This window comes from Miscanthus floridulus, chromosome 9, assembly GCF_019320115.1.
Source record: "Miscanthus floridulus cultivar M001 chromosome 9, ASM1932011v1, whole genome shotgun sequence".
NCBI lineage: Eukaryota > Viridiplantae > Streptophyta > Magnoliopsida > Poales > Poaceae > Miscanthus > Miscanthus floridulus.
In genome coordinates, this window is record NC_089588.1 from 89,631,902 (window position 1) to 89,658,968 (window position 27,067).

Here is a 27,067-nt window from a genome sequence, read left to right on the forward strand (position 1 = left end):
GAGAAGAGGAAGAGGAGCTCCCTGGGCATGGGGAAGAGGAAGAGAAGCTCGCCGGCCACGGTGAAGAGGGGCGCTGGCCGCGGCGACGGGGAAGAGGGCGCTCGTGCCGCCGCTCGCCCACCGCCGAAGGGAAGAGGGCGCTCGCCGGCCACGGAGAAGAGGGGCGCTGGCCGCCGGCGACGGGGAAGAAGCCACTCACGCCGCGGCTCGCCCGTTGCCGACGGGGAAGAGGGCACTGGCCCGCTGCCGAGGGGAAGAGGGCGCTCGCCGGCCACGAAGAAGAGGGGGCTCGCGCACGGTGAAGAGGCAGTCGGGTCCGATTCCACTCAATACGGAGGGGTCAGGCTCTGTATTGGGATATTCCCCTTTCAGTTATAGTTCAATACCAAGGAACTGGGTCTTCAATGCCAAATCTCAATCCCACATGCATCCAAACAACAGTATTGAGGAAACCTGATTCCAATTCCAATGTCTGAGCTCCAATATCTACATCCAAACACTACCTAAAATTATTGTAGGTTATAGTGGCAACGTCTTTTCAGTGGTACATAAATATAGTGTAAGTATATAGTGAGGTGTCCGCGATGACTTGTTAAATTTAAAATCTGTTGGCTCAATTTGAATCTCAAACGTGCTAAGAAAAAGAAAAGAAAAAATATAGTTGAAAAAAATCTAATAAAAAAAAGAAAGGAAAGAAACAAAACAGTGCGCGGCGAATTCTGGGGGTGGCAGCAGCAGCACCATCCATGTGGCGGCGCGCGAGCGCCGAACCAGACCTGACGGGCCCATTTCCATGGGCCATGGCCCCTTGTTAACTGACGCAACGCAACCTGTACTGGATAAGATAAGCATGACGGTCAAATGTTTGTATGTTTCGCGTATTTTCTGGGAACCCACTTCTACATCCATCTATCTGCAACGACGTCCCTGCTTGATGATGTCTAGGTCCACCTCGAGTTTAGAATTTTGATTAAAGGACGCCGTTCCACAGATACAAATTTATTTTGGGGGGAGGCCTAGAGTCCATCCCACTCCGATGCTAGAGCTGTCCTTGCTTTGTACACAAACAAACAACATAATAACCCTTCCTTCACTTTGTTTGTTCTAAATAGAACAATTTATTGCTATAACTAAATTTAATTTATGGAGATAAACTTAGAATTCATTGTTTTGGAGATCTAACTCAAGAAACCGTTGAAGGGCATTTTGTTTTCACCAAAATCTCTAGTCATATCCTATAAATAAGGAAAGATATAAATAGACTCTTAGAGTTACTTAATAAAAACCGCTTCTGTATTTTTCTCTACACACCTTTTCTATATCTTATTCCCACTATATAGAATCACCCTGCTCTCAATCAATAATAGAGGATAGAGATAGAATTTAAAAAGTGTTGGAAGGGATTTTGTCAGTAAAAATCTTTATTCCTATCAATACGAAAATATAAAGAGGCACTTGGAGTTGCTCCAGGTGAGTGACGTTCCTTTTATGTGTACTTTCATCTCTCGACCATTTCCTCTCTCTCTCTGGCTTTTTTAATGAACACTATATACCCAAAAGCAATATATTTTCCAAAGTTTAACTAAGTTTATAAGAAGAGTATTAGTACTTACTTATAACACAAAATAGATATACTATAAAAATACATCTTCTTATGAATCTAATAATAATTAGAATGATACCTTTTTGTATAGATTTAATCAAGCTTAAAATAGTTTGACCAAGTACTATACTACAATTACATTCTTTTCATGATGACATTTTACATTTGACTTTGCATTATCTTCTATGCATGTCTTTTGATTATTTATATCTTCTATAATATACTCTTAAATCATTCAATTTATAAGATCTGCAAGTATTTTGACTGCAAATATACTACAATTACATTCTTTTCATGATGGCATGTTACATTTGACTTTGCATGACCTTCTATGCATATCTTTTGATTACTGATATGTTCTATAATATACTCTTAAATCATTCAATTTATAAGTTTTGCAAGTATTTTGACTGAAAATATACCAATATATCTTGTACGTGTCCAAATTAGAATATTAAAAGCTATTGATGCTTGTTGTTTTAAGATTTGTTGACCAGATATACTATCCTAAGACTGTTTTCAACAAGAGACCTATATGGACACCCAAACCCAAAATAGGTAGCAAGAAACCCCAAAACAGCATCCAGTAGAGTATCTATACGAGAGACCCATTTTAGATTGTCTGAGAGCCACAACCCAAATATGAGCCTCCTTTCTCCTGGAAACCTATTTGCAGAAATGATTCTGTTTTGGGTCCTGTTATTGGAGAAGATGCTGAATGAGTATTGAACCATTTGCCTATAGCGCTACCCATAGGTCGAATGAGTCTTATATTTTAGGTGGTGTTGTTGGAGATAGTCTATAAGACATGTTTCTATGAGCGGAGGTGCATCACATAAATAAATAATTTCAGCTGGGTCAAAGTGTAAAGGGCTATCTTCCATTTTCTTTTTAGGGAAAATTGGCTGGCGGACACCCACAGTGGCGGTCGTTTGCTGGCGGACACCCAAAGTAGAGTTGTATGCTAGAGGACACTCTGGTTTATTGTAATTATGCCAGAGGACACCGCGGGGCAGTTTCCACCGGTTGAGGAGAGAGAAAAATTCAGTTTGAACATCCGGTGCCCCTGAGCCACATTTAGGTCTTGCACCAGCTAGTAACCGACCCGAGCCTGGTCAACCGGCTCGACCCCGCTCCCCCGCGCACCGGTACGCCTGCGCCGCCGACGCGCGCTCCAGGCAGTCGAACAGCGACGCGTAGTAGTTGAGCGCCTCCTCGAACCGCTCCAGGAACGTCGCCGCGTTGTGGTTCGCCTCTGGCTCCGCCACCACCATGATCTTCGGCGACAGCGCCCGCACCGCGCGCAGGAAGCTGCCCTGCTTTGCCTTTTCCCTCTGCTGCTGCTGAGCCGGCGACAGTGATGACGACTGCGGCGACATGGAGAGCACTGCCGATGAGTCCGGGCTCAGCTGCAGCCGCGTGTTGATCTCCCGCTCCAGCAGCTCGCTGAAGTTGCTTGGGCTGGACCGCGCGATGATCTGCACAGGGTCAGGCAGCTGCTGCCCGGGACATGCCTGCTCCTGCCACCGGCGTCATCGACCGCCAGGAGGTGGTGCAGCTGCCCGACCACGCTGACGGCCAGCGCCTCGTCGGACCGCACGCGGAGGACGTGCCGGAGCGCGTCGATGTCCAGCTCCTCCAGCCTCGCCTCCACGCCGCTGAACTGGAACGGGATGTCGAACGCCTCTGCCTCCTTGACGAGCACGGCGGCCATGTTGGCCAAGAACTCCCTGCCGTCGTGCACGGCCGTGACGCGGAGGTGCGGTGGCCCCCCACGGCGGCCGCGGAAGGCGTGGAAGAGCGCGATCCACTGCACCGGGTTGGCGGCGAGGCCGGAGAGGTCGACGACGTGCACGAACCTCTCGCCCTTCATCGCCTCCAGGATGGCGTGGTTGGTGGTCAGGTACGCCAGCTTCATGAACGGCAGCACGTCGAAGAGGTGCCGCCGCGCGGCGGGCACCAGGTGCGCCTCCGCGGAGTTGCCCCCCGTGGACAGCAGCGCCCGTGACAGGCCGGGGACCAGGTTCAGCAGCTTTCGCGCCAGTGCGTCGGCGAAGACGGCGGCGAGCCGCTGCAGCGTGTGCGGCGCGTCCCAACTGCGTGATCTGGTCCAGGTAGAAGTTGGCGCGGTCGAAGGCGCCCGCCGCCACCTCCGCTGCGCACTCGTACAGCAGGTTGATGAGGCGCAGGCCCTGTTGGTCGTGGCTCAGCTCCTGCACCCATGACGACCTGAGCCCGCCATGCCCGTGCGGCGACGGCGTGTACAGCGACGACGCCGGCGACGACATCGCCAACGACAGCGTGTCCTCCTGGAACATCTCCATGTCCAGACCGCTGAGCGATCGAAATCCTCACCAAGCTTTCAGCTTTGGACGGACGGACGGGGCTTCTGGTCAATGGATCGCTGTGCTGGATATGAAGGCGATCGAGCACGCCATTGTTGGGCTTGGATCTTGGTATAGCGACAAATGTTGCAATGCAAGCCTGCTGCAGGGTCTCCATTTCATACGTTCCTAGGTGGTGACCTTGTCATGGGTTGCAGAAGCCGACGAGGCAGAAATTGGATGCATGTGCGGCAAGGACTGAGACAGATGGAGACGAGCCGGTTAACCGACCAGGTTCGGGTCGGTTATTAGCTGGTTCAACCAGACCTCAACGTGGTTCAGAGCTGAATTTTTCTCTCTCCTCAACAGATGAAAACCGGCCCGTGGTGTCCTATAGCATAATTACAACAAATCATAGTGTCTTCTAGCATACAGCTTCATTTTAGATGTCCACCGGCGAATGACCATCACTGTGTCCGTCAGCCAATTTCCCCTTATTTTTATTAGAATGCAAGCAGCACCGTACTAGAAGCGACGCCGTGTTCAGTTCCGGTTGCTCCCAAAAAAATTTCCAGAACCAGATCTCAACAATAAATCCAGGCTTGCTCCTTCGCTGGACACTGAATCATCAAGGCGCAGCGTACTTGCAGCAAAATTTTCAGTGATTTCGAGCAAAATCTGGTCTGGTTTGCCTCAAATTCGTCTTTCTTTTGGGGGGCTTTCTTATGGGCCATGTCGCAGCACGACGACTACCTCGCCGGAGTTCATCCGGAAGAAGGAGACCGCCACGGCGTTCGAATGGATGACTCCGACTACGAGGACGATGAGTTGGACCAATCTGTAAGTGTACCCGCCCGCTGCTCTGTTCTTTGTTCTTGAGAGTCGAGACACGAGATTTTGCTCTGAAATGCTCCTGCTTTGGTTTTTTTGAGCCCTGTTTTTTTATTTCTTTGTTCATCGTCAATCTCCTAAGTGATGAAGTTCCCATGCCTTAATTTTGCATAAATTATACTGTATATGTGGAGCTGGCTCTGAACTGATGATAAATGCTTATCTAGTTCAATGCAGAGTTTTGCTTAATTTAGTCTCTATCGTTGCTGTCACTAGCTTTTGAGGATGCAGTTAGAAAAAATTGGTATGGTCTAACAGAAAAGGCAATTTTGTGTTTGTAGACTAGTAAAGCGACTGAACATATCACGGCTATAGATGTGAAGAAGGGGAAGGATATACAAGGGATCCCCTGGGACATGATGGCGACTATAAGAGACAAGTACAGGCAGTCCAGGTTGCAGCGGTATGCCAACTTTGAGAACGTACCTAATTCAGGAAGGATTTCAGAGAAGGCATGGCATTTTCAGACTAATTACCTGGTTGAGTTGAGTATCTCGTTAGGCCAAGTAAAATTTTATGTGGCGATATTGGTGCAGGAATGCATGCCTGCAGAGAAAGGCCAGCTCTACTATGCGTTTCAGCACAACACAAGGTCGGTGAAATCGACCATCCTTCATTTCCAGGTGAGCCATGGTTTCGAGCGTTTCTCGTTCCAAATGTTAGTTTTAGAAGATTGTTAGACGTCATAATTGAGACAGTTTATCTGCTCTCTCTTTTTCTTTCTTTCTTGAAGGTTTGTCAATCACGTGTTGAAGTTGAATTATTCTAGAAGATTGTTAATTGCTTGGCATGTTTCTCATGTCTGACTAGAAAGAGGAGGCTACTTATCTTGAGTAACTAGTAAACTGAAACGCTCTTTAAGTAATACCACCAAGAGTTTAGCCTTTTCTGATTCCCCTCGACATTTGCGTAGCTGGACAGCGGCAACTCAGTTAAATTGCAATTGTGGTATCCTAACACAGGAACAGACATTCAGAATGAACTATTCTCAAAAATGAATTAACATTTCTATTTCATAATTTTGGGAGCCAGCTGCTCTATTTTTAAGCAAGTACAATGTAGGGCCTTGTAGCTCTGTACGTATGTTATACCAAACAGTCAGATGCTCTGATGGTATTAGTTGCCTTCTCAGGTCCTGCAAATTTGTTAAGCTCGTTCCATCCCTGTTTTGCAGTTGAGAAATTTAGTATGGGCAACGACAAGGCACCATGTGTATCTTATGTCAAACTTTTCTGTGCTTCATTAGTCAGCACTGACTTGTAAAAAGCAAGAAGTCATTGATCTTCAAGGACATGTCACACCATGTGAGGTACATATCACTTTCCAAATGTTCATTTCAACTTTTCATTTTTCTTCCAGAGCCTTGTCTATTTGATTTATGGTAACACAGCCTTATGTTCTTTGTGCTTTGACTTCAGAAGCACCATGGGAATTACTACGAGGGATTTTATCAGACTCCAGTTAGTACTTTGGCAGTGAAGCATAACTTGCTTGGTATTGGTGGGTTTCATGGGGAAATAATATGCAAGGTGATATTTTTCATCCTCAATGTCTTTTCCTATTTTTGCCTTCTAGAAGATTTTGCAATCAGGGTTTGATGCTTATTTGTTTGCCTGGGGAATGAAGTTTCTGGATCGTCAAGGAGTAAGCTACTGCTGCAAGTCAACACATGATGACAATGGTATTACTAATTCTTTGGAGATATTTGGGAAACCTAGGTACTTTATTTTTCGCAGGCAATCAAATCGATTATTTTGCTTATGAGGAATTGAAATGCATGAATCTCAATATAACGATGTTTCTTGTCCATTTCTTTGCAGTGGTTCTCTGCACTTCCTGGCGTCAAATAATGATTGTGGACTTAGAGACTTTGACATGGAAAGATTTCAAATATGCAATAACTTCCGTTTTGCTTGGCCCGTGAATGTAAGTCTGCAGTATATTCTTTAACTGTCTATTTTTAATGCTGGATATGTTGCATAGCTTGTTGAATTTTCCATTTTTCTATTTAATTCTAGCTGCTGAAGTCAATGCTCAATGATTTGTCAAAAGTGTCTTAAATGAGGACAGAAACACAGTACTGAATCCTGTTTTGGCCCCTGATTAATTTTCTGCAGCATACATCATTGAGCCCTGATGGTAAACTTGCTGCTATTGTGGGGGACAATCCTGATGGACTTCTGATTGATGCTAATTCAGGAAAGGTAAGTGGTACGCAGTGTACAGTCACTGATTTTATTAATAAATGCATAATTCATATATACAAGCTTGCATCTGTTTGTTTCTCGTAGACGGTTCACGAACTCCATGGCCATTTGGATTACTCCTTTGCATCTGCATGGAATCCAGATGGCCGAACATTCGCCGCTGGCACCAAGACAAGACATGCAGGGTCTGGGACATCCGCAATCTCTCCAAATCAGTTGCTGTATTGGGTGGCAACATTGGAGCCATCAGGTCGATTCTGATGGGATAAGTCTCTGTTGGCAGTCCTTGTGGGGCTGGCTGCAGCAGCATCTTGACTGAGAGGACAACATCCTTGCAGCTGGTCTTTAGCGAGGACAGCATCTTAGAGGACAGCATATAAGGACAACATATTAGCATCTTAGACTAGCATCTTAACATATGCTTGGCTGGCTAGCAGCCTATAAATATGTATCCCTAACCGCTCAGGTGGGTATGACATTTGGAAATAAACCAGAAAATTGCCCCAACTCCTAGTGTCATCCTCTCTCGATGAGAGTAAGAATTCTGCTACTACAAAGAGTAAGAATTCAGCGACTAACAACTGGTATCAAAGCCGTATTATCCTGTAGCCTGAGCATCTCTTGCTCATCTTCTCTCCCAGCCCCACAATAGCCCCAGCTGTTGGTAGCAGCAGCTCCTCCGGCCGCTCCTGTTCACTCCTCTCCCTCTGCGCAGCTCATCCGAATCAGCCCTCTCCCCACGCAGCAGCCCCCCGGTAGCGCGTCATGTCCGCAGGGCAGTCTCAGCGCTCGGTCGCTCGAGCACGCGGCGTTGGCAGGAGGCCGAACTTGCCGCGGCAGAGGAACGCGAGCGAGTGGCGGCAGAGACCGCTGCGGTGGCGGCAAGGGCGTCGAGGCTGGCAGCGGCGGAGCTGGCAGCAGCCAGAGCGGAGGCGGAAGCGGCGGCGGCGGTGGATGCAGCGCGTGCGGCGGCAGCGGAGGTCGAGGCTCTGCGCGGCAGCATCGGCAGCTCCATTTCCGCTGACGACACCGCCGACGCGGACCTCGAGCTGCTAGAGAGGGAGGCAGCGCGAGCGCGGGCGGCGCAGTGGGCAGCCGCGCACGCCCACGAGCGTGGCGGCAGCCCAGACAGGCGCGGACGCGCTGGCGGCGCTCCTGGAGGAGGCGCGCACGGCGGTGGCGCTCCTAGGGCAGCCGCGCACGCCCACGAGCGTGGCGACAGCCCAGACAGGCGCAGACGCGCTGGCGGCGCTCCTAGAGGAGGCGCACACGGCGGTGGCGCTCCTGGAGGAGCCGCGCACGCCCACGAGCGCGGCAGCCCAGACAGGCGCGGACACGTCGGCGGCGCTCCTAGAGGAGGCGCGCACGGCGGTGGCGTTCCTGGAGGAGGTGCGCACGGCAACGGTGGCGGACGGGTCGATGGAGAGCGCGACCTTCACAGGCAGCGTGGCTCTCTCTCCCCGGATCGGTACCATGGTTACCATGGTTTCCAGGCTGTTGTCAGGGACGTCGGCCCCGGCGGTGGGTGGCCTACCCTCACCAAGACCAACTATGTCGAGTGGGCTACGATGATGAGGGTAAAGCTCTAGGTGCGGCACATGTGGGAGGCAGTCCGGTACGGCGACGTCGACTACGACCAGGATCGACGGGTGCTGGATGCCCTCATCGCTGTAGTCCCGCCCGAGATGCAGTTCTCGCTTACCAACAAGGGGACTGCCAAGGAGGCTTGGGACGCCATCGCTGCGGCACGCATCGGCAGCTACCGCGCCCGTAAGTCCACACTACAGGCACTTCGCAAGGAGTGGGAGAACCTGGGCTTCAAGCCAGGTGAGGACGTTGATGACTTCGCTCTCCGTCTCAACACTCTGTTGCAGAAGATTGTGCAGTTCGGCGATGACACCTACGACGAGGAGAGAGCTGTCGAAAAGCTCTTCCGCTACGTCCCCGAGAAGTACAAGCAGATGGCTCGCTCAATCGAGTCTCTGCTGGATCTCTCCATGATGTCGATCAAGGAGGCGATAGGTCGCCTCAAGATCGTCGACAGCGATGAGCCACAATCCCTCTCGGGGCCCATCACCACTGGCGGGAAGCTCCTTCTCACTCGGGAGCAGTAGCTTGCCAGCCAAGATGACTGGAAGAAGGGGGGCCTTCTTCCGCGACAGGCGGCCGCAAGCGTGGCAAGCCACGCAGAGACGCCTAGGCCGGGGTGCGAGGACGTGCCGAGGGCGATGCCCGCGGAGGCGCCTAGGGCGGCGCCACCGGCAGGCACAAGCCGACACGAGACGACGCCTGCCGCAACTGCGGCCAGCTTGGCCATTGAGCCAAGGACTGTCGACAGCCACGACGCGGCCAGGCCCACGTCGCACAGGTAGAGGAGGAGGAGCCGGCTCTGTTCATGGCACATGCAACAATCGAGCTACCTCCAGCGGCACCGACCACAGCGGCTCTCCTCCACCTTGACGAGCCAAAAGCACACGCCCTCCTCGGTGACAGCTCTAGCAACGACAAGACTGACGGGTGGTGCCTCGACACCGGCGCCACCCATCACATGACCGGTCGACGGGAGTTCTTCACCGAGCTTGACTCTAGCGTCCGAGGCTCCGTCAAGTTTGGGGATGCCTCCGGCGTGGAGATCAAGGGCGTCGGCTTCGTCATCTTCACCACCGTGTCTGGTGAGCACAGGCTGCTCACCGGAGTCTACTACATCTCCGCGTTGAGGAACTCCATCATCAGCTTGGGACAGCTGGATGAGAACGGTTCGCGCATGGTGGTTGAGGATGGAGTCATGAGGATTTGGGATCGCCGTCGCCGCCTTCTCGCCAAGGTATCCAGAAGCGCAAATCGACTCTGCGTCCTTAACGTGCAGGTGGCACAACCCCTCTGTCTCGCTGCTCGTCGGGACGACGAGGCGTGGCAGTGGCACGAGCGTTTCGGGCACCTTCACTTCGAGGCCCTGAAGCGGCTCAGTGCCACGGAGATGGTGCGAGGCCTACCGTGTCTCGACCATGTGGAGCAGCTCTGCGACGTCTGCGTGTTGACGAAGCAGAGGCAACTCCCCTTTCCCCAGCGGGCGAGCTTTCGAGCCAAGGAGAGGCTCGAGCTTATGCACGGGGACTTGTGTGGCCCGGTGACACCGGCCACATCGGGAGGACGACGCTACTTCCTGCTGCTCATCGACGACTTCTCCTGCTACATGTGGGTGATGGTCCTCGGCAGCAAGAGAGAGGCTGCGAACGCCATCAGGCGCTCACAGGCTGCTGCGGAGGCGGAGTGCGGCCGCAAGCTGCGCGCGCTGCGCACCGACAACGGTGGCTGAATTCGCGTCGTACTGCGCTGATGAGGGCATTTAGCGCCACTACTCCACGCCGTACAGCCCACAGCAGAACGACGTCGTCGAGCGGCGCAACCAGGCGGTTGTGGGGATGGCTCGGGCCCTTCTCAAGCAGAGGGAGATGCCGGTTGTCTTCTAGGGAGAGGCGGTGGTGTCGGCCGTCTACATCCTCAACCGCTCACCTACCAAGGCGCTTGACGGCAGGACGCCGTACGAGGCTTGGCATGGGCGCAAGCCAGTGGTCTCCCACTTGCAGGTCTTCGGCTGCCTCGCGTTTGCCAAGGAGCTTGGCCACATCAGCAAGCTCGATGACAGGAGCACTCTGGGAGTGTTCATCGGCTACGCAGAGGGCTCGAAGGCCTACCGCATCCTCGACCCGAAGACACAGCGTGTGCGCACAGCACGCGACGTTGTGTTCAACGAAGGGCGAGGATGGGCATGGGACAAGGCAGTGGACGACGGCTCGGCTCCGACGTACGACGACTTCACTGTCGAGTACGTCCACTTCGAGGGAGCTGGGGGAGTAGGCAGCTCTTCTTCGGTGAGCGCGTCTACCCCAGTCCCCGAGCCTCCACCGACCCGGCGCCTGCTAGTCCGACAGCACCACGCTCTCCAGCCAGGACCTCGGCTGCGATGAGTCCTTCGCCGGCTCCACCATAGCCGGCATCGCCACGCACTCCAGCACCGACAGGCACCTCTCCGGGCACGTCTACTACAACACCAGCTCGTGTCGAGCACAACCCGGTTGAGCTCGCTACTCCGCTCTCTCACCACGAGGAGCGCATCGACGCGTACCACCATGGCGAGTCATTGCAGTACCGTACGATGGAGAACCTTCTTGATGACCAGCCGGTGCCGGGACCGGTGCCTCACGACCTGGAGGCGCAGTTGCACCTTGCGTGTGACGACGGCGAGCCTCGGTCATTTGCAGAGGCCGAGAGACACGCGGCATGGCGCGCCGCGATGCAGTTGGAGATGGATGCGGTCGAGAAGAACCGCACCTGGGAGCTTGCTGACCTTCCTCGTGGTCACCGCGCAATCACCCTTAAGTGGGTGTACAAGCTAAAGAGGGATGAAGCCGGCGCCATCATCAAGCACAAGGCTCGCTTGGTGGCACGAGGTTTCGTGCAGCAGGAGGGGGTCAACTTCGACGACACCTTTGCTCCCGTGGCACAGATGGAGTCCGTGCGACTCCTCCTTGCGCTAGCTGCCTAGGAGGGCTGGCGTGTTCATCACATGGACGTCAAGTTGACGTTCCTTAACGGCGACTTGAAGGAAGAGGTCTACGTGCACTAGTCGCCGGGATTTGCGATCCCCGGCAAGGAGGGCAAGGTGCTCCGCCTGCGCAAGGCCCTCTATGGCTCGCGGCAGGCACCGAGGGCGTGTAATGCCAAGTTGGATTCCACGCTAATGGGGATGGGCTTCGAGCAAAGCCCGCACGAGGCGGCCATCTACCGACGGGGGTAGTGGAGGAAATGCTCTGCTAGTGGGTGTCTACGTCGACGACTTGGTGATCACCGGCACCAAGGATGCGGAGGTGGCGGCATTCAAGGAAGAGATGAAGGCCACCTTCCAGATGAGTGACCTGGGGCCTCTCTCCTTCTACCTGGGAATCGAGGTGCACCAGGATGACTCCGGGATCACGCTTCGACAGAACGCCTACGCCAAGCGCGTCGTTGAGCTAGCTGGGCTCACCGACTGCAACCCAGCTCTCACTCCGATGGAGGAGAGGCTGAAGCTGAGCCGCGACAGCACGACGGAGGAGGTGGACGCTACGCAGTACCGGCGTCTTGTGGGGAGCCTTCGCTACCTCGCCCACACACGGCCGGACTTGGCATTCTCCGTCGGTTATGTTAGTCGGTTCATGCAGCGACCGACGACGGAGCACCAGCAGGCTGTGAAGAGGATCATCCGTTACGTTGTGGGGACTCTCGATCATGGCCTCTACTACCCTAGGTGCCCTGGGGCGGCACACTTCGTCGGGTACAGCGACAGCGACCACGCCGGCGACATCGACACCAGCAAGAGCACGAGTGAGATCCTCTTCTTCCTCGGCAAGTGCCTCGTTAGCTGGCAGTCGGTCAAGCAGCAGGTGGTGGCCCTGTCCAGCTGCGAGGCCGAGTACATAGCGGCCTCCACCTCTTCGACTCAGGCGTTCTGGCTCGCTCGACTGCTCGGTGATCTCCTCGGCAGAGACACTAGAGCGGTGGAGCTCAGGGTGGACAGCAAGTCCGCTCTGGCCCTGGCAAAGAACCCCGTGTTCCATGAACGCAGCAAGCACATCCGAGTGAGGTACCACTTCATCCGAGGCTGTTTGGAGGAAGGGAGCATCAAGGCGAGCTACATCAACACCAAGGACCAGCTTGCGGACCTACTCACCAAGCCCCTTGGGAGGATCAAGTTCCTTGAGCTCTGCTCCAGGACCGGGATGGTTCAACTTTCCCACAAGACGACGCACAAGACTTAGGGGGAGAATGATGGGATAAGTCTCTGTTGGCAGTATTTGTGGGGCTGGCTGCAGCTGGTCTTTGTGGGGTTGGCTGCAGCAGCATCTTGACTGAGAGGACAACATTCTTGCAGCTGGTCTTTAGCTAGGACAGCATCTTAGGACAACATCTTAGAGGACAGCATATTAGGACATCATATTAGCATCTTAGACTAGCATCTTGACATATGCTTGGCTGGCTAGCAGTCTATAAATATGTATTGCCAACTCCTCAGGTGGGTATGACATTTGGAAATAAACCAGAAAATTGCCCCAAGTCCTAGTGTCATCCTCTCTCGATGAGAGTAAGAATTCTGCTAATACCAAGAGTAAGAATTCAGCGACTAACAGATTCGCTACACATCCGATGGGAAGTTCATGGCGATGACTGAACCCGCGGATTTCATCCACATCTTTGATGTCGAGAGTGGGTATAGCAGGAAGCAGGAACTGGATTTCTTTGGTGAGATTGCAGGCATATCGTTCAGTCCTGACACTGAAGCTCTCTTTGTTGGTGTGCATGATCGCGTATTCAGCTGCCTCCTCCAGTTCAATCGGCGACGGTTCTACTCGTACCTTGATTCGCCACTGTGACATAGTGCTGGTAGAGACCTGTGAGGTCGACATCACAGGTTGTAGAAACAAGAAAATTGTGTATATTTTCATAGGTGTTGCTGTGAAGAAACTGGAGAATGGTGCGTTTACTTTTGCTGAACAAGCTGTAGGTATTCAGCAAGCCATCTTTTCAGAGATTTGTGCTGCTGCTTGTAACGTTGTTGTATATAAAGTGTTACTTGATCAGTGGTTTCACACAAGTTTTAGCTTTAGATCCAGTTCGTCATCTCTTACAAGACCATTGCTCAGGTTCGTCAAAACCAGCAGATATGCTCAGGTTCAGTGACAATACCAGGCACCAGCGCACTTGACATGTCACATGTGCAAGAATTTTGACCTGCTTAAATATAGGCATATGAAGAACCAAGATGTAGCAGCATATTGATCTTACAGACTGAGATATTATGAGTACGAGGCTAACTCATGAACACAAGTTACAAGGGAACTTTCACAGGCGTGTTTACACAAAGGTTTCCCAGTATACTCTCGTATAAGGGTTTCCAGATACACTCTCATACAATCTCAAGTAGGTACAACCTTGGTAGACGAGGGTGAGAGCCGCATAAGATAGGTTGCCATAGCAATACACAGCAGTAAAAACTGAACAAAACAAAAGAGTGAAACCCTACTCGCCTTATATCGAAGCTGCAACACTTCTGAACTATTTGACAGCTCTTTGCACTGCAGTTGTAGCTTCTCTGCCTTGTCCTCTATCGCCATTGCTCTGCTTTTAGTGTGTCGGAGTTTAAGTCCAAGCAGCTTGTAATCTTCAGATAGAGACTTTTGCGTTTGGTATAGAGCCATTTGATCCTCAGCCAGAGTTGCTGAGGCTTGATAAGCTCTAGTCAGGATGATGCACTTGAATCTCTGACTCCATCCTCTCCTGGTAGAGTTGATCAAGTTGACACTGCGACAACATAGTGGTTTTCCCTGGTTGCACTTGACTGCGAATTGCCTCAAGTTCATATATTCTTGAAGCCTTCTGCTTGATCAAGGCTAATGCTTCTTCCAACCTGGACTCAAGATGTTTTATCTTTACCATTAAGTCTTCATTAGGTTCCTCGACATGGACTGACCCACTCCATTCATTGTCATGGACATCTAACTCATCACTTGGCTCTTTCCCGATCGCCGTGATTTTTTCTATCTCTGCAATATGCATAGGAGAAATGCAAATGACTATTTTGATAGAGTAATATGTAGAGGATAATACTATTTCAACCCACTACATATGAAATGTAAACACGCTGCTGGTGTTAGCAAATGAAATGAAATGGAATTTAAGGGGAAAAACATATAAGTGCAGTATGTAGTGCAGCATTTTATTGAAATATCCCTCCAACAGATGACCACTACACAGTGCAGCGTTCCAGGAAACTGAGCAAACTAAGCTAAGTAGCTGGTAAATCCTGATTTGCCACTCTGAAGCATAGAGAAATATGTGGCAATGTGGACTTACGGATCCTCACAGATACAGACAGACAAACTACATCTTAAAATAACTTCGATTAGACAGACACTTCACACATACTAGAGAGTGGAGTTTGAATAGCAGGGTTTGGTTTGCGAAAGAATCATAAGGTTCTGAAATTGCATATATCTCATCTCATGGAAATAAGCATAGACAATTTGAGCATATACCATTCTCCAGCGCTTCCTGTGCTCTGTGAAGTACCAAAATCGACTCATTGCAAGGATCAGCACCCCAATACATCCTTCCATTGCCACCGTTCCCAACACTCTCCTCACCAGCACTTGACCGGACCGATCTGCCCACCACACTACTGCCATTCCCTCTGCAGCGACCCGTAGATCGGACCTCCTGGCTCAGCTGCTCCTCGTCACCGTGGCCACAGCAACCAGAGAAGATCCTGCGAACGCCATTGAGGCCGGCGGCACCCAGCTGCTGCCGGGCCTTCACGGCGTTGGAGCTGCGGCGGTCAGACTCGACGCTGGACCGCGAGCAGTCAGCCGCGGTGGAAATGGAAGCGGCGGCGCGGCCTGTCCCGCTCCCGCTCACGCGGGAAGAGCACCACCGAGGCGTGGTCGCAGCGCGGGAGCGGCACGCGCGGCGCGCTCGCGGCCGTGGAGGATCTGCTGCTCCCGTACTCGCTGTTGCCTGCGCCGACGGAGAAGCCGAGGCCCGGACCCGGGCCCGACGGCGGAGGGACTCGACGGAGGCGGTGGAGCTCTCGGAGGCGGCGGACGCGTCGTGCTTCCCCTTGGGCGCGCCGGCGGCGGCGAGGGGCAGCCAGCGCTTGTGGAGCTGCTCGTCGCCCTCGCCCCCGGCCCCGCCCCAGCCGCCAGTGCGGTCCCTCGGTCGTTCCTGGTCCCGCCGGATACGCCGCCAGCGACGGAGGCCGCGGCCCTTGGTGGCGGCCGCCGCGGGGGACGGGGAGGGGAAAGTCTTGATCTTGGGAGCAGCCACCGCCCCCGGGGACTCGGCGGGGCCGTTTGCCACGGCGTTCACGCTGGGCATCGGAGGAGAGGAGCAGGCCAACCGCGACGGCGGGTAGGGGGGACAGGAGCTATTGGGGGCGTGTGGGACCGGGGGCGCCAGCGGAACAGCAACGTCGAGACGACGAGAAGAGAGGGGAAACGAGGAAATTATTTGATAGTTTGTCTACGGGCACTCGAGTATTAGACCGAAAACATTTATTTTTTTCTCAGCTTCTTCTTCCTCAAGGACGATGTGTCACCGCCGTCTACCGTCCACCGTGTCGCCGCTGTACGGTAAGGTCTCCCACTCCCTTGCCACCGTCATGGTCATGGGTGCCCCTGCCCCGACTTGGTACGGCCGCCTCCTAGCCATCGAAACCGTGACAGCCGCCCTCTCGTAGTCCCGCCGTCTCTACTACCTAGTCAGCCTGCCTTCCCTCCCGAGCCTCTTTTAAGCCCGTCAGAGTTGGAGAAGAAGAGGGGGAGAGGTTGGAGATAGAGAAGAATGAGAGGGAGAGAAATCAAGTGTTAGAGAGGGAGAGGAACACCGAGTGTCATTTAGCATTTCTCTTTTTTTTTTGCTATTTTGGATTTGCCAATAGAATTGCAAGTGCGCAGGATAGACTGACGAGATGTGAGGACAAATCTGGGCTCTTCTTCTGGACGAAGCCCATTTGTTTGGTCACACGTAGAATACTAGAGTGAAAATGCATTGTCGGCTATCAAACTTGGCAACGAGTGTTAAATAGGTCCACAAACTTCTAAAATATCCACTTTTCTAAAAAAACTTCTAAAATATCCATCTAGATACATGAACTTGGCTCTGGCTACGACACGCGTCCAAAAGGACTCAGCCTAGACCCGCTTGCTGACGGCCTTCCACGGTGGCGCGAGCTAGGTCCGGCACCTTTTTTATTTGGGAAAAACGCTCTCCCGTTTCTCTTCCCTTTTTTCTCCCCACACATGTGCTCAGCTTCATGGTGGCGACGGATGGAACCCTAATTCCCATTCATTTCCCCTTTTCTTGGCCGCGACTGAGGGCTGTTGGCGGCGGTGACTCCAACCTCCTATCCAAGGTCATTAATGGATGGGGGCAACAGTGTGTTAGGTCCAAGCCGAAGGAGTAAAAGGATTGAACTTCCTCTTGTTCTCTGCAGCAAGCGCAAGTGCTGGACGGTAAATGCATTGAAGGCAAAGACGAAGGAGAACTATGACCGCAACTTCTACATCTGTCCTAGTCGCACTGTGATTACATTGAGAGCTCGGTTGTTTCATTTTCTTTCTCGGTTATCTCGATCCCCGTTGCAATTGGATGTAGAGAGATGGCGGTGGTTGTCCCTTTTGCCACTGAGAAGAAGATTACGAGAAATATTTGATTGACTTCAAGTTAGATCCTCCCTTTATATTCTAGTGTTCAACACAACAGTTGGTCAGGAGAAGAAGGCTGACGTTGAACAACCAATTTCGCTGAGAAGTTCATTTTTTCAGAACAAGCTAAAGAAGATAGAGTTAAAAAGCTGGAAATGTTGGTAGGAATTGCTAGGGAGATTGTAGTGTTGATGAAATGCTTGGTTGTAGTTTTTTTTTACTAGTTTTAGTGTCTAACATATATGCAATTGTTAAGAGTGGCTAAACCATCTGCACCATTAAGTAAGGAATTATGTAACATATGTTGTAGGGTGAACCATCTGCCCTTCTATGTATATATGGAAGTATGTAACGAATCTTTTGAACTTAATCGATGGAATGCATTTGTCCAAATGCAGAATTGACCATACATTTAGTGCCAGTAAGGCTATCCGTTATCATTCATCAACTGTTGCGTCCATAGCATTGATCCAGATTGTGGCCAAAGCATCCATAACAGGTTTTGGTGGTAGCCTATTACATCCATGACAAAGTTTTGGTCCATAGTAAGGGGCCCAATGCATCCAACATTGTTTTGGTGCTACGTGTTCATATCATTACATGTGTTGCTGCCTATGATATATATTCACAAAAGTGAGCAAAAGCTACGTGTTTTCCCTATCATTCACAAAACGGAAACGCTCCTTACAGTGTGTCCATCCGGACAGACCCCGCACTCATCCCCACTGCCCCGCCCGCGTCACCCGCTCACTCTACTTGCGGGAAGGACCCGTCCTTGCCCGCGCCGCCCCCGCTCATGCCCTCGCCGCCCGCCCACACCACGCACGGCACGCCCGACGTGCTAGGCGCTCGCTAGCTCGCTCCTAGACTCGCGCCTCCTGTTGCGGTCATGCTCCATCCGCCTGCTATTGCCCCTGCCGAGGTCCGTGGCACTGACGAGCTCCACACCGGTGACCTCCGCGTCACTCCACGGCTTCGAGCTCTATGCCGACATCGAGCTCCGTGTCAATGAGCCTCCATTCGTCCAAGCAGCAAGCAGATGCAGACGAATGTTGCAAGTGTTCTGTCTCTATGTTGCAAAAGTAGACCTAGATGTTGCATATACATTCGAGACGAATCTTTTAAGCCTAATTAGTCCATGATTTGACAATAAAGTGCTACAGTAACATATGTGCTAATGATGAATTAATTAAACTTAATAAATTCGGTTTACTGGCGGATTCTGTAATTTATTTTTTATTAGTATCCAAACACCTCATTCAACATTCTATATAATATTCGACGTGACACCCTAAAGTTTTACATACTTGATCTAAACAAGGCCTAAATTATCCTCACCTCAAGTGAGTGGCACGCTATGTTTAGTGTTATGTTATGTTATCCTGTGTGTGAGTATGCATGTCTCTATCCGATCGACGACGACGAAAGACGCGCTCATTCTTTTCCCCCGGTGGACGAAGCACGTCCAACGCGCCTGCCTGTCGTCGCTCCATCGCAGCTTCGCTTCAACGCAAGTCCCACCTCCTCCCTCCTTTCCACGTCTGCCTGACGCACCCCCGCGTGCCGGGCTGCCGGCGGGCGCGGCCGCGGAGAAGCACGGCCGAGATGACACGCACGCACGCATGGCCTGCCGCCCGGAGCCATGCATACCATGCTCACCGCGCCCGTCCATGCCTTTGCCTGACTGCTTCTGTTCCCGAGGCTTATCTCCTCGCAAGCCGTGCCGCCCATCTCTGGTTGGGATTCCCAGCACGCACGCACGCTCGCCGTCGCGGCCGCCTCGCAACCGGCTGCCTGCCTGCCAATCATGGCCTCGCCGCCGCACTCACGGGGTACGTAGTAGCGTGTGCGTGTAGTACGTACTACCGGATTTGCTGCGTTGCGGTTGCGTCCCGTTCCGTCCCGTCCCTCCTAACAGCTTGCAGTGCCGGTCGGTCTGCGACGGCGACTTGCCGTGCTACTGGCTTGTTGCCTGTCGCTCTGCTTGGTCGTACTCCTGTACTAGCTAGTCCAGTGCGACGCCGAGCCTACCTGATGCCGCATCGCAATCTATTGCTCGTAAGATTATCTTCAACAACCACGATCAAAATACAAGATCTATTTATCTTTAAGGTAGCGTTACAGATAAAAGATTCAATATCTATTTTTAACTTCTCCAACAAGAAGACTTAAAAGACAATCTTTTCAGCAAATGGATCTCCAGGAGAGAGGATACTTAGATTTGGGTTATGCCTCCCCTAACACCTAAAATGGGTCTTCCATATAAGTACTCTATTGAAGGCTATAGATATTATGTTGGAGACCTATTTTGAATGTGGATTTTGCAATGGGTATCCCATTGAAGACAGCCTAAGTCCTACCCGGTGACGGATTCTGAATCGAGCCTGTCGGTGCAGAAAATGACCAACTAATAAATATTTGTAGTTTTATTGTACGTTGTGATCGGAGGTGGCCTAGCACTCAATGACACATGATCTATACTGGTTTGGGCAACGTGCCTTACGTCCAGTCGGGGTCGGTCGACGACTTTATTCCTGAGCCCAGGTGCTCGAAATTTGCTGTGGGGTTACAAACGAGATGAAGAGAGATGTGGTTTACAAGAGATTCGGTTGGCTCCGACCAGAAGGGTTGCGGTCGGAACTTAGTGGTTCTGTGGTTGTGGGGTGTTGATGTCGATCTGAGGAACTATGGTCTTCTTGAATCCGTCCCCTTGTTGGAGAGAGCGCATCCCCTTTTATAGATAAAGGGGATGGCTTTACAGATGAGAGAGAGTACGGATGTTTCTAAGCCTTGTTGCCCACGCTGATGAAGACTGGATCGCCGTAGAATGTCGGATGCGGACGCCGATACCTGTAAATATTATTTGATGCCTAGTGGCATGTGAGGAGCCGCGCTATGTTCATCCGGTACGGTAAATCCTGGTGCCCATACTGCGATCGATGTCCAGAGACACGCAGGGGGCTTACCGTATGGGAGTTTTTAGCGGCCCCTATAATACCGTAGGGGGAGATGTCGGCGCCTACATTACTGTTTGTGTCAGGGTGGCTGCAGAGTACTATTTCGTGCAGGGTATGGTCCCTGGTATAGTGGTTTTGACTTGTGAGCCTGCCTTGCCTTTCTCCGCACGTCTTCCGGTGCCCTCTGAACGGGGTGCCCCCAGTCGAATGGCTCCAGTCGGCTCTGAGTGCGCCGATCGGAGAAGAGCGGTGAGCAGGGTTCCCACGAGCCCCGGTCGTGGGGTCGGAGTCACGGGGTCGGAGTAGGAAGCAGCGTTTTGGGCCATGCCTTCCGATTGGAGAGACCGCTTGGAGGCGGCTGGTGCCTGAAGCGAGTGCTCCAGTCGAAGAGGTGGGCCAAAGAAGTTGATGAGCGGGCGCTTGTTCTTTTGGGTAGACCTTGCGGTCGGCGACAAGACTGCCCTTCCGGCCCGTTGTGTTTTAGGCTCTTGGGCCGGCCCATGAACTACATGTTGTTTTTCCTGGGCCGAGTCTGGGCGTGGAAGCCGGTCCCTGAGGGACCCCGGGTTTATGAACCCGGCAGGAGCCCCTGAGCCCCCGGGCGATTTGAGCCGAATCGTCCGGGGGATTTTTTGTCTTGCCGGCGGGTGCGCACGAGCGCACCCGTGGGTGTATCCCCCGAGCCCCTGGGTGGTTCGGGCAGAACCGGCTGGGGGGTGTTTGGAGCGTGTGTGCGTGTTTTTTAGTCTGAGATGGATTTTTGTTAATCCACGGCGTCGATCTGCAGCCGAGGCGTTTTTAGGCGCGGAGATTGGTTAGTTCCAGAGATGGATGAGACGGAGCCTGTGGGTCCTGATGTTGGTGCGGCCTGGGCAGCCGAGACAGTTAGTTCAGTTAGTTTTTATGCGAGTTCGGAGTTGTGATCCCTGGCCAGGGTTTTTTGGAGTGCAGTCAGTAGTGAAGCCGTTATGCGAGTTTGGAGTCGCGGTCCCAGGCCGCAGCCGGATGTCATAGATCCTATCGATGCGAGTTTGGGGTCGTGGTCCCAGGGTCTTTGTCGGAAGTGAAGTTTGTTACGCGAGTTCAGAGTCGCGGTCCCAAGCCGTAGCCGGATGTCATAGATCGTGTCGACGCGAGTTCGGAGTCGCGGTCCCAAGGTTTTTGGCATTTGAGCCCCCGAGCCTTGTCGGACCTTCGTGGGGGTCGATGTGAGTTGTTTTGCGCTACCCCATCTGGTTCCTCACAACTGGAGGGGCTGAGTTTCGTCGTCTATCCCGATCGCTCGGGCTCAAAGACTAGCTCGGTGAGCTCGCTAACGGGTGTGATCGAGTGGAATCTGGGTCCGTCGTTTGTGACGGGGTCGGCATAGCCCTCTTGTGACATTCCACTACTCCTTTACCTGCAACCCGACAGATGCCTAGGTCGTTCCGAAGACCGACCCGGGTGGCCTAACGGCCTCCCCTTCAATGGAGATTCTGTGAGCCTGGTGAGAGGTTCAGGATCGAACGAGAAGGTTGAGATGACCCAGTTTGCCAGACCGTGCGAAGGCCGCACGGTGCTCATCTACGGTTTTCTTCCTAGCTCTATTGTTTGCTCATGTCGAATGAGGCAACCGCCGCTTCGTGGTGCAACACGGAGCGTTCTGGTGCATTTTGCTGCACGTGCGATGCTTAGTTCCCGAGCCCCTGGGCGGTTCATGCCCTAACCGTCCGGAGGGTTCAGGCGTATGAGATGAATGCGCGTATGGATGTATGAATGATTTGTAATGAAATAGAGGGGTTTTGATAGTATTTACCTTGATGACTGGAGTGACGAGGCTCGGACAGCCTCAGTCGGAAAAGTCCGACTAGGACCCTAACGACCTGAGTGACGGGGTTTGGAGAGCTTCAGTCGGAAATGTCCGACTAGGACCCGTGCTCGTCGTCCGCGACGGAGTCGGCATGGCCTATATGGGACGCCCCTTCGCTTCCTTACCTGTCAGTCGATGTCTATCCTTACCTGTCATTCGGGTTCCTTTAGGTCTGGCCTAGGGAAGTGGGGGCCGCCCGCGTGCGGTGGTGCTTTGGTTCCTGTGCCCGTCGTGTGGTAGTGGTTGATCGTGCGGTTGTGGTGGGTGAAAGGTCCTTGTTTGGTTTTGGTAATTGAGTGACAACTTAGGTGGACTAATTGTGTTTATGTGAGATACACAGGTGATTAGTCCACAGGTACATGTGTGTGAGCAACATATGCCATGGAGGTGAAAATGGCTTGGAGATGTTGCAAAGCTCACACATGTGATGATGAAGGAGCTTAAATGCACATGAGACATGACATTGAGTCATGTGATCAAGGTGGAGAAGATCAAGACAAGACTTGGCTTGATGGACCGGTTGCAAGCGTGAAGGGCAAGTCGAAGGCTTTGGAGTGATGGACCGCGTGGCGGTGAAGCTTGAGCAAGACTTGGCGCCGATGGACGATGGCAACGGTGAAGAGCAAGTAGAGTCAAGATCGATGAACCAATATGATCATGTGATGATATGAAGTGGATCATATCATTGTTGATCGTGTTGGTGCATGTGTTGCATCGACATTGAAGGAGATGGAATGGGATGCACAAGGCAAAGGTATAACCTAGGGCATTTCATTTCACCGGTCTTAGGTGTGTAGAGAAGTTTATGACCGGGTTTAGGATAGATGGCCGTACTATCAAGAGGGGCAAACTTGTTTGCATATCGGTCATCTAGTGCCACTCGAGTGATCTAACTTTGCATCGTCGCTAGGTTCGAGTGGCGTGGCAAGTTGAGTGGCTAACATCCTTTGGGAAATAATTGTGAAAAGCTAACACACATACACATGATGGTGTACACTTGGTGGTGTTGGCACATTTACAAAGGAGGTGGTGTTTGCAGGGTTGAGATGGGTTTGGGTCGCCGAGCTTGAGAGGCGGGATTCGGCGCTTTCGGGAAAATGGAATGCCTATTTTCTATTGCGCCGGATGCAAATTCTTGGTGGTTAGCACATTGGAGCAAGGGTGAAGAAGTTAGTAGTGAAAACGAGTTGGTCGCGAAGACGCTGGCGTCGGTCAACTGACCGGACGCTGGGTCTGAAAGCACCGGACGCTGGCTGGCTGCGTCCGGTCAGGTTGACGTACGGTGACGCAGAAGCTGGAGTGTGACCGGACGCTGGCTGTGTCCGATCAAGTGTGACCGGACGCGTCCGGTCGAGGTCGGTACCTTACTGGAAACGACCGGACGCTGCGGGTTCAGCGCCCGGTCAGTTGAAAGCTGCTGCGTCCAGTCAAGTCAAGTGACCGTTGGAACCGGGACACGTGGCCGTCTGTGGGTGACCGGACGCTGAGGTCCAGCGTCCGGTCAACACGACCGGAGCGTCCGGTCGGCCCGACCGTTGCCCAGTGAAGGGGTAACGGCTAGTTTAGCCCTTGGGGCTATAAATAGAAGTGGCCTTCGACCATGGCTGGTGCTGAGCACCTCAAGGGACTTAGTGTCCATGCTTGTGAGTGCTTGGGAGCCCTCCATCACACACATACTTGATAGCGATCATCCGATTGTGTGAGTGAGCGATTCTAGTGCGATTGCATCGTGAGGTTGCATCGAGTGGCACTAGGTGATCGAGTTGCAAGCCGGTGGTGCTTGTTACTCTTGGAGGTTGCCACCTCCTAGACGGCTTGGTGGTGGTCTCCGTCGAAGCGCGCAAGAAGCTTGTGCGGCGCTCCGGAGAAGTGCTTGTGAGGGGCACTTGTGCTCGCCCCGCGGGAGTCGCGAAGAGCAACATTAGTAAAGCGTGTCATTGAGCTACCCTCACTCAAGGGGTAGGTTCTTGCGGCGCCCGACGTGCGGGCTTGGCGGGTGATGCCAATTAGCCGCCGAACCACCAAGTGAGCGGTCGACACAACGGGAACTAGCGTGTTGGCAAACATGTGAACCTCGGGAGAAAAATCATCATGTCAACCTTGTTCTTCCCGTTGGTTTGGATCTCCGTTACACAAGCTTGCGTTTACTTTCATATACATTAAGCTTGTGTTGTTGCTTTTGTAATTAGTTAGCTTGTGTAGCTTGCTAGTTACCTTCATGCTTGTGTAGCATAGAAGTAGCTCCCTTGCGTGGCTAATTTAGTTTTAGTAACCTTGTTAGTCACATTGCTTAGTTTGTGTAGCTAAGTATTTGTGCTCTCTAATTAGGCATTGGTTGCCTTGTTATTGAGCATTGCTAGTGAGCTTTGTTAGCTTTGTGCTTTTGCTTACTAGCATGTGTAGGAGCTCCCTTGTTGCTTAAAGTACTAGTGGCATAGGTTTGTGTAACCTTGCTCCTAGAATTGTTTAGGAGAGCTCTAACTAGCTCGGCACCTTTGTTGCATAATTGTCATCTTTGCAAGGTGCTAGTGAACATATATAGTGGGGTATAGTCTTGGCTAGACCGATAGTTTTAATTCCGCATTTGTATCGGTTAGCCGACGTGATTAAGTTTAGAAAAGACTATTCACCCCCCCTCTAGTCGCCATCTCGACCCTTCAGTGGGCCACGGCCAGGCCACGTCCCATCCGATCAGGAGTCATTCCATCGAGTGGGGCGCGTCTCATCGGTTCAGGGCACGTCTTATCTGCATTAAATGAAAGAAAGAGAAAAACTCGCCCCATCGTTCCGACTTCCCCGATCGGCACGTCCCTCCATAACCGCTGCTCCCTTTCCCTTAAGTAGGAGAGGGGAGAGGGTTTTCATTCTGCTCTTTTGCCTGTTCTTCGTCTGCCGCCGCCTTCTCTCTTCCTCTTTGCCGTGAGCGTTCCTGAGAGCCGTGGAGGTTTCTAGGAAAGAAGGGGAGAAGGCGAGGGAGAAGAGAAGAACTCACGGACATGTCAGACTAGAGGTCATCCACTGTGAGGGCGTCGGTGCTGGAGGCATTCGTCGCGAAGGGGTTTCTACCGCCGTAGGAGGTGGTGCACTAGAGGGTCCCCGGGAAGGAGGAGGAGTTCCCGCAACCTCGTCCCAATGAGGTGGTTTCTTTCCTTACCTTCCATGAGCATGGGTTAGGATACCCCGCACACTGGTTCCTCTGAGGGCTCCTCAATGAGTGGGGTCTAGAACTGCAGCACCTCAATCCGACGGGGGTGCTGCACATCGCCGGCTTCATCACCGTCTGCGAGGCTTTCCTCGGGATGGAGCCGCACGTGGATCTCTTTCGGCTCTTCTTCTCTGGGAGAGCTATGGTGGACTGGAGTTCGGCCGAGATCGCACCGGTCGTAGGCTTCGCCCTGCAGAGGAAGCCACATGCGGGAGGTTCGTATCCCGCGTACTCCCCATGTGACTCCAACAGGGGATGGCATGGGGAGTGGTTCTATATTAGGAATCTGGCAGGAGCGTCGTTTCCAGCATTTACCGGCGGGAGGCCTGTGAAACAAAAGAGTTGGTTGTGGGGCTGTGCCCACACGAAGAAGCACAAGGTGGAGGTCATCGAGGAGGAGCTCCGGAAGCTCGTAAGGGGCGGCCTCGATGGGGTGCGGGTGTTCCACACCCTTTACCGCCACTGGGTCACGCCGTTGGCGGAGAGGATGCACCCGATGTGGATGTACGGTGGCCGGTTGGACCCAGACCGCGCATCGCTGGAGGAGCTGTCGGACGACGAGATCTGGAGTCACGTCGGCCGAGTGCTGCAGCTGAGGCCTAGAGAGACGTGGTAGGAAAACCCATACCGTTTAATGCCTCGATCGTGTCCACGCTGGTATGCTCTCTTATTTTGTTCGTGCTTTTTTCTCTGCCCCCCTTCTTTTTTGATTCTGGTTCATTTGTTCCGTAGGGGCTTGGGAGGTACAAGTCCCGGCCGCTCCTTCCCAAGGGGCTGGCGGGCTAGGCTCGGTAGGCCGCCCAGAAAGAGGCGGCCAACGCCCAGAAGAAGAAGAAAACCAAGGAGGTTTATCGGAAAGAAGAGAAGAAGAAGGAGGTCACCCAGCGCGTGAGGGCCGGGGAACATGAGAGCGACGTCGAGTCAGAACTCGCATCGGATGATCCTATGGATCTGGATGACATGATCTTCTCCTGTGAGGAGGAGAGTCGGGAGGTCGCCGTGACCTCAGCAGAGCGTCGCGACCCTGCGGCGGCGTCCACTGGCGAGGAGCAGGAAGCCGCGCGGCATGCGGAGGTTCCTACGTCGAGGAAGTGTGCTGCAAGTGCGGATGTCGTCGGTGAACGGGCGGCAAAGCGAACGCGGTCACCGTGCCCCTTGGCGGCGTTGCTAGCTCCGTCGTCGCCTACGGCGGATGCGGCCGGATGAGCCGGGCGGTCCGAGGAGCGGACCAGAGCCTATGCGGCGACGGAGCCGGTGCCAACGCTGGACTTGCGGCCGGAGGAGGCCCCGCCTGCCGTGGGTGCGGTTGAGTAGTCCGGGTGGTCTGAGGGGCAGACTAGCGCCTAGTTGACGCGCAACTCACAGTCGGGGGACGTCCTGCCCACTGCTCCGATCGGGGAGCCCCTACCCAGAGGTCGTAGCGACCCGTAGGCCGGGCAGGAGCCGATTGGAACGACTTCGACCTCGTCTGAAGTAAAGGGGAGCGGGTCGCAGTCCAGGAGCGGTCCTCATCCTATGGGTCCATCGTCGTCGGAGCCTGCGTTCAGAGTAGTGCCGCTCGCCACCCGGTATGTTTCCTTTTGTTGCCTCTTTGACTTTTGATGGTTGAGTCTTTTTAGAGTGTGGCTTAACCGCGATTTTTGTCAGCGGACGAGTGATGTCGGGGTTGAGCATCACCTCGACCCCTGTGCGAGAGGTTTGGAGGCCCACTCTGCAGCGTGTTGTGGCGAGCGAAGGGGGCAGTAGGGTGGCGGCGGTGAAGCCTTCCCTCCCAGGGGTGGTGGCCCCCGGGC

General features: G+C 53.0%; 3 pseudogenes; 1 reads left to right on the plus strand and 2 right to left on the minus strand.

Annotated features, from left to right (window-relative positions):
• Window positions 1–2,712: 2,712 nt before the first annotated feature.
• LOC136483930 (scarecrow-like protein 3) lies at window positions 2,713–3,979 on the minus strand (annotated as a pseudogene).
• A 426-nt stretch (window positions 3,980–4,405) lies between these two features.
• LOC136483931 (uncharacterized WD repeat-containing protein C2A9.03-like) lies at window positions 4,406–13,678 on the plus strand (annotated as a pseudogene).
• A 108-nt stretch (window positions 13,679–13,786) lies between these two features.
• Window positions 13,787–16,347, minus strand: LOC136483929 (WPP domain-interacting protein 1-like; annotated as a pseudogene).
• Window positions 16,348–27,067: the final 10,720 nt, after the last annotated feature.